The sequence below is a fragment of the Microtus oregoni genome, unplaced genomic scaffold, assembly GCF_018167655.1.
Source record: "Microtus oregoni isolate MIOR12 unplaced genomic scaffold, Mior012 000029F_ref0000214, whole genome shotgun sequence".
Taxonomy (NCBI): domain Eukaryota; kingdom Metazoa; phylum Chordata; class Mammalia; order Rodentia; family Cricetidae; genus Microtus; species Microtus oregoni.
The window spans coordinates 17,666,266-17,673,769 of NW_024543088.1; the positions used below are offsets into that span (position 1 = coordinate 17,666,266).

A 7,504-nucleotide genomic window follows, 5' to 3' on the forward strand; every position below is an offset into this window, starting at 1 on the left:
TTTGCATCAATGCTCATAAAAGTTATTGATTTGTAATTTTCTTTTTTTTGGTTTTTGGTGTGATATTAATATTAGGATAGTAGAGGTTTCATAAAAGTTGTCAGGGATTGTCCCTATTTCTATCTTTGGAAGGATTTGAGAAGTAGTGGTGTTAGTTCTTCTTTGGAGGACTGGGAAAACTATGAGCTAAATCTATATCACCTTTTTAGTTGGAGATTTTTAATGACTACTTCTTTGTTTAAATTGTTTATTTCATTACACATAAAAGCATACACTTTGTATATATATAAAAACAGAGCCCAGAAATAAACTCATATTAGTCTCCAGTCTTTAAGAAGGGCGCCAAGTACACAAAGTGGACTAAGGAAAGCATTCTTTATAAATTTCAGTAGGAATTCTGGTTATCAACTGGAGCAAGAATAGAACTGAACTCTTATGCTATCAACAAAACAATTTTAAACTAATTAAAAACTTAAATTTGAGATCTGAAATTAGAGAACAAGAAGAAATAATACAAAAAACCCATTGAATTTAATCTTGGTAATAATTTTCTTTCTTTTTTTGATATCGGATCAAAAGCAATAAAGGTAAAAGTAAACAGGTAAGATCAACTCAAACTTGGAAAGTTTACAGCGAGGGTACAGTAAACTGGGAAGGTGGCCTTTAGAGTATTACTCAACAAGAGGTTAATGGGCAAAGCACATGACTCATACAAGAAGGCCATTTTTTTAAAGTGCAGGGGACATGATGGATGTTACTCCGAAGAAGGCATACAAATGTAAACAAGTACTCTGTCAATAATTGTCAGAGAAACACAGATCAAAGCCACAGTGAAATACCACCTCACCTCTGTGGAAATGAAAACACAAGTGACTGGTGGGGACCAGTGTGGGAAAACAGAAGCCTGCCTGTTGTTAGTGTGTGTGCAAATTTGTGTAACAATTGTATAAATGGTATTCCTTTCTTCAGAAACAAAGATCGTGCTACTGTATGACCCAGTAACCCCTCTACTGGTTACCTATACCAAGGAAACAGGATCAATATGACTAACAGATATCAGCATGCCCTTCTTCAAGGTGGCATTAGTCACTGTGGCCCCGACAGGAACTGTAGCCCAACTGTGCTAGTTGAATGACTAGATTCACAGAACTGGTGTACACATACAATGATACATTACTCAGTGCTGGGTAAAAACAGGAAACTATATTTAAAGCAACATGCATGAACTTGAAGTAAGCCAAAAATAGCAAGAAAAATACTGAGTGGGTTCACTTATGCATAGACTCTAAGGAGTACGAGAGTAGGTGAGTAGGAGCCAGGGAATGTGCGAGGTGGAGAAGTGTTGGCCCAGGGGTCTGAACATTCCGATGTGAATATATCAGGGATCTAATATTTGTCCTGGTGTGTAATAATAGGAGCGGCGGGGCTGCGTCCCCAGAACCCAGGCTGCCTGCTCGGCTAGCTTATGCCCCGAAATAACAACACACAAACTGTATTCATTTAAACACTGCTTGGCCCATTCTCTTCTAGGCTAATTCTCACATATTAGTTTAGCCCATTTCTAATCATCTGTGTGTAGCACCCCAAGGTGCGCTTACCAGGGAGATTCTAGCCTATGTCCATCCTGGGTTGGAGCTTCATCCCGGGAGCGGGGCATGGCGTCTCTCTCAGGCGTCTGCTCCCTAGAGGAGAGCTGTCGAGACTGAGCTCACTTCCTCTTCCTCCCAGCGTTCTGTTCTGTTTACTCCTCCCACCTATCCTCTAACCAATAAAATGGGCCAAGGCAGTTCCTTTATTAGCCAATGACCTTCCTCCATCACTGGTGACTGTAGTCTTCAAAACTGAGCCGTATACTTGAGATTTGTGAGGATATCAAATTTCAGATATTCTTTCCACACACACAAAAGGAAGTTAGGCTAGGTAACAGATATATTCGTTAGCCCGATTGAGATAATTTCAAAACGTATTTATAACAAATAAGTTGCCTAACTTTAACATTTAAAATTTTGTCAATTATATCCCAGTATAGCTGGGAGAAATATAATGAATGCCTATTGGAAGACATGGGGAACTTGAGCTGTCAAATAAGACAGTAAAACGCTGGTTCATTGGGGTCAACATAATCTTAAAAGCACATCTACTTCCTCTCCTCTCCTCCCCTCCCCTTCCCTCCCCTCCCCTCCCCTCCCCTTCCCTTCCCTTCCCTCCCCTTCCCTTCCCTTCCCTCCCCTCCCCTCCCCTCCCCTCCCCTCCCCTCCCTTCTCCTCTCCTCTCTCATAGACTCCCCCCAACTCTTTCCTCAGTGCTGGGCAGGGATGGTGCACAGCCCTTGTGCCTGCCATGCACGTGCTCTCTCAGTGAGTTCTTGGGTTTTTGAAACAGAGTCTCTTTATTAGCTTCAGCTGACATTGAGCACACTCTGTGGCCCAGACCTCAAAATCATGATCCTTCTGCTTCTATTGTGCCAGTTCTGAGATTATAGACATGAGTCACCAGGCCCAGCCACAGCCCCTCTGAAAGACTCTTAGTTGGGTGTTTGGGGAGGATCAAAAAGCATTCCTTAAGCACACGCTAAGATCCTGGCCCATTTCCAGCACTCTATTGGGTGTTCCTCCCTTTGAGGAGATAGGGAGGTTGTGGCTGCTTTCTTGGATTTTTAATACAACATGCAGCTAAACCCAAGTGATCCATTCCCCTTGAGGTGATTACTTACTTTTGAATTGTAGTAATGATTCGGTTCACGCTATTTGTTTTTCCCTCTCTACCTTTTCTTGACAGTTTCTGACATTTCTTATACTCATATTTTTGTGAAGCCTCCCCATGTCCATGGAACATCTTCACAAGACCACCATGCTGAGAAAAGTGGAGTTCAGAGCAATAGCAAGACTTTAGGTCATTCCACATGCCTGTGTCCCGCTACATCCGCTGATTCTAGTAGACTTTGGGGTTCTTCTCCCAGAGATCCCAGTGCTGGTTAAGGAGCTAGCTGTAGCCTGAGTTTTGATTTTGCACTGTGAAATCTGATGCAGGTTAGTGAAATGGCAAGAGGGCCAATTGGCCGGCTATGACAAGCCACACAAAAAGGGTCTTGTAAAGCCCCTTTTTCCAGGCTCAGTTCTCACAGCCATACTGACTCAGCAACAACATATCAGCCACCACAGAGTCCTATTCATAAAGCCATGTTTTTGGAAGGAAGGTCCACAGGCTCTAAAAGTGAGTACGGAGACAGTGACATCATAATGGTCTTTATTATTTCAGGTTAGGCTGACACCCCCTAAATCAAAGAGACAACAGGTAGATTTTTCCACATGGGGGAAGTCTTTCTTTCTGAAGCTGGACGACTGGGAAGGGTGAAGAATGCGCATTCCTCAGAGTGACCGCGTGGGTGGAATAAAGACCCACACAACTCCCCTTTCACTTTACTTAGTGCATTTGCCACTTCAGGAGTTGAGTGCATTCATCTTTATAAGGTGCAAACAGGGCCAAGCGTGCACACAGGCTTTCCCTTCTGTGGCCAGGCTGATCATGACCTGAAGAATATCTCAGGACATACTACCCTAAGGCCTCCTTTTGAGCAAGGAGTTCCCACTTACGGTGGCCTTTCCATGCAAGTCAAGGGCCCCATCAACACATATAATCTTACTAAAATTTTATTATTTACTAACATTTATTACTAACATTCTATCATAGCTTGATGAAGGACATGCATGTTTCCTGTAAGAATTTCATGGATGGGACTGATAAATTTAGTATGAGAAGAAGATAAAAAGGAGCAAGTGATGGGAACTTGCTAGGATGTGCTTAGAATGCTAACGGTGGAGGTGTGAGTGCATATGCACGTGTGTGCACATGTGTATGCTTGTGATTCCTTATATGTGCATGTATTCATATATATATATATATATATATATATATATATATGCAAACACATGAGTATGTGGGTATTATGTGCCTATACATGTTGATGCATATGTATGTGCATAGAAGCAGAATCATTGAACTGGGGTAGGGCGGAGTGGGGTGTGGAAGTTGTATAAGAGTTCCTTTCAAATGTTTACATGCATGCTAAGGCTTGATATATATATATATATATATATATATATATATATATATATATATATATATACCATCTAACACACACACACCAGAAATTCTGGGAATGGTAGTTAGAGTATTCCCAATAATAACCACCTCGCCCAAGGTGCCCCCTTTTCTTTCACTTTTATATGAGGTGGTATTTACCTATGTAGCTCCTGATTCTCCTCCTTTATCCTTTCGAACACTGGGATTCCCAGCGTGCACCACCACACTCAGCTCCAGGCTGCATTTTAGGTGTAAAAAAATTTCCACAGGATTTGTGTATTTACAAAGTTTTTTTTTTCTTTAACATGAGGTAAGGGCCAGTCTTGGCTAGGGGAGATCAGAAAAACAACCTCCTGAGCATGGGACTTGGCTTAGGCCTCCCAGAGAGACTCTCTTTTCTACTGGCCATGGTTTTCTGCATTTAGAGTTTCCTCTCCACCTTGAAGTAGCTGGATCACTGTAAACCTGGTGTGGTGCTAAAGAGACAGATAAATCCATGCTGAGTTTAATGATGACGCATTTGTTCTTACAAACACTTCCAATCCAGAAGGATCCCAAAGTGCAATGGAAACCTCCGAGAATGGCTGCACTGCTTGCCCCTTGAGACTGCAAAGAAGTGGACAGATAGAACAGCAAGGTGACTTGACATCTGCTTAACTGACCGTAGTATCTGCAGCAGTGTGTCTTTGAATTGTATGGTCAGAGACAAAAAGCTCTGCTGGCTCTCTCTCTCTCTCTGTCTCTGTCTCTCTCTGTCTCTCTGTCTCTCTCTCTCTCTCTGTCTCTCTCTCTCTCTCTCTCTGTGTATGCATGCGTGCACATGCATGTGTGACTGGTAGAGCTTGTATAATGTTCTAGCTCAGGAACTCAGAAGAGATGAATATCTTCTGCTTCACACATGAGGTTTGGAAGCACAGGTTGACGCACGCCCAGCGTGCAACAGGCTCAGTTGATGGCTGAGCATCTGGGCACCCCCTGCAGGCCCCTTTGGGCTGTTGTTTGGCCATAGGCAGGGGGAGATCTTTTCCCTTCTCTTGCTCAGACCTATTTCTCTACTCCAGCTCAGCAAATTCCTTCCACCCTTAGGTGTACTGTTGCCGTAGCATCTGCCTGGAGTTGTTTTCGTTTGAGAGCGTGCTCTTTCAGATCATTGACAAAATGCTAGTGTGAAAAAATATGTTTGTTTTCATGATGGCTTATCCCAGTCTGAAGTTACGTTTCGTTTTCCTCTGTAGGCTGGTTATTGAGTCACTCTCCAACTAACATATGAGCTCTCAAGTCAAATTGTTTCATTCCCTGTGACAGCCTTGCTCTGCGGCTTCCAAGGAACGCTCACCCAGTAGAATCCTCCAGAGAAGGCAACAGCAGGAAGTGCCTTGCTGAGGGTCAGTGTGACCACACTACAGCATCTTTTCTTTACTGTTCTAGGTCAACCCCAGACCTTTAAACCCTGGGCTGACTGTAGAGCCTGGCCCGAGGCCCAGAAAATTCTCTGTAACCAGGAGTAGATGGCTAACTGGGTATGAAATGCCCCCATACTCCAACTCTCCTATGGCAGAGGCTCTGTGAGTGGTAAGAGAATTTCTATCTGTGTTTGAAGTCTGCTCTGGCTGGTGTGGTAGAAGGCCCAGGGGCTTATGTAGAGTAGGTGTTTTGCTTAATTAAATTGAATTAAATGGAACTTGCTCTTAAGAGAGGACTTTTGCTTAGGTTGGGGCATTTTGACGTTTGGGGCTTAGGAAAATTGAACCTTTTCTTTCCCTTTTCCTATTCCGAGTTCGATGGGAGCGAGGACTTTTCAGACAGCACTAAAGCTGTTCCCTCTCCCCAACCCTCCACTGGAAGAGCCAATAGGATGAGGGCAGTTCCTTCAAATGGAGGTAGAACTACGGATTACCAGCCTTTAAGAACCTTACAACTTAAGCAACAGACACAGTAAGGAAAAGCCACTAAAGCTGGGTCTTGGAAGGATAGGGTTTCCCTGGTAGAGGGAGATTCTGGGCAGAAGAAACAAGGGCTGGCGATAGGGACTGGAGACAGAGGAGCCGTTCCTGCTTCAGACAGAGCCTCAGGAGCCTACCCATATCCTGCCCTGGGAGATGATCTCATTAGCTTGGGGGAAGACTTGGGCCCTCCTTCCTTAGGAAGACCTCCCAGGAAAAGCTGAGCTCGGCTGGAAGTCATTGCATAGCACATCTGAGTCATTCCCACAATGATGTTCCAGAATGCTGTTTGTGTGCATATGTGTGTGTGTGTGTGTGTGTGTGTGTGTGTGTGTATTGGGTATGTGAAGGGGGATGTAAGGGGAAACTTGATCCCTCACAGCCCTGGGGCTTTTGTGGATGCTGATCTTTGAGGTATGATATATGGAATTTACTTCTGTTCAGTTCTCTATTTCCCTGAAATGACCTGTGTCCTATGTTCTGTTTTTATATCTAGGAGAAAAGCACAAGCAGGAATTTCTCAGCCCTAGGGCTTCATCAGGGCAAGGCCAAGTGCAGTGGTTTCTGCAGACTGCTATCCAAACACAACTCTTCTTAGCGATGCGATAATGCCCTAGCTCCCCAAGATGACGATAATCCATTCTGGCTGCAGTCCATGGGAGGAGAGTGCCCTGGACCACCAACTTAGGCTCTTATAGATAGGACAGGCAATGGAATTGCCCCCTGAGGTGGTTTCTATGCGACGCCCAGCCTACAACATCCTTTGTGTCCTGTAAGGCCACTCCAACACCTGGGCAGTACAAACTAATATTTCTTTCTTTCTTTTTTCTTTCTTCTTTCTTTCTTTCTTTTTAAAGTTTAAGTTCCATTTGATTTTTCCAAGGTGTTTTCTTCTATCTTTATGAAGCCACTTTACATGGGCTTTGGTGGAGGTCGCGGTGCAGCACCAGCAGGTCTAAATCGTGGTGGGGGTGTTCGGTCCTTCCGAGCTTCCCGAGATCGATTCCTGACTACCTTGCTATGAATAGCACAGCTCACACAATAATTCAGCTTGACATATAGTTTGGGGAGCACATAAGCGTCAAAGACACTCGCTTCGGATATGTCCCTGACGGCAGCCGCCTCTACGATGTTCCCAATGATGAACTTCTTAATGGCCTTGTCCTTAGGCACGCAGTTAGTTAGCGGGCGCAGTTAGTGCCGCGAACTGACTGCGCATGGCCGTGGCCCTTTTTGGCACGACCGTTGTTTCTCCTTTTTTTGGTCATCTTGGAGCCATGTCCCGAAAGAGCTAATATGTGTTTCTTGATGCTTGTTTAAAGCTATCTAGTGACTTCTCACCCACACAGAGACAGGAATCATTCTCACAGTAACTGGACAAATATAACTAAACCCAAATTTTCAATGTCATGGGGAACAGATTCTGAGAAGCGGTCCACATGAGGCTCCCAGTTGATCCCTGCATGTTAGTTCAATGC

General features: G+C 44.1%; 1 pseudogene; it reads right to left on the minus strand.

Moving 5' to 3' along the window:
• Positions 1–6,910: 6,910 nt before the first annotated feature.
• LOC121464746 lies at positions 6,911–7,294 on the minus strand (annotated as a pseudogene).
• Between the last annotated feature and the right edge of the window lie 210 nt (positions 7,295–7,504).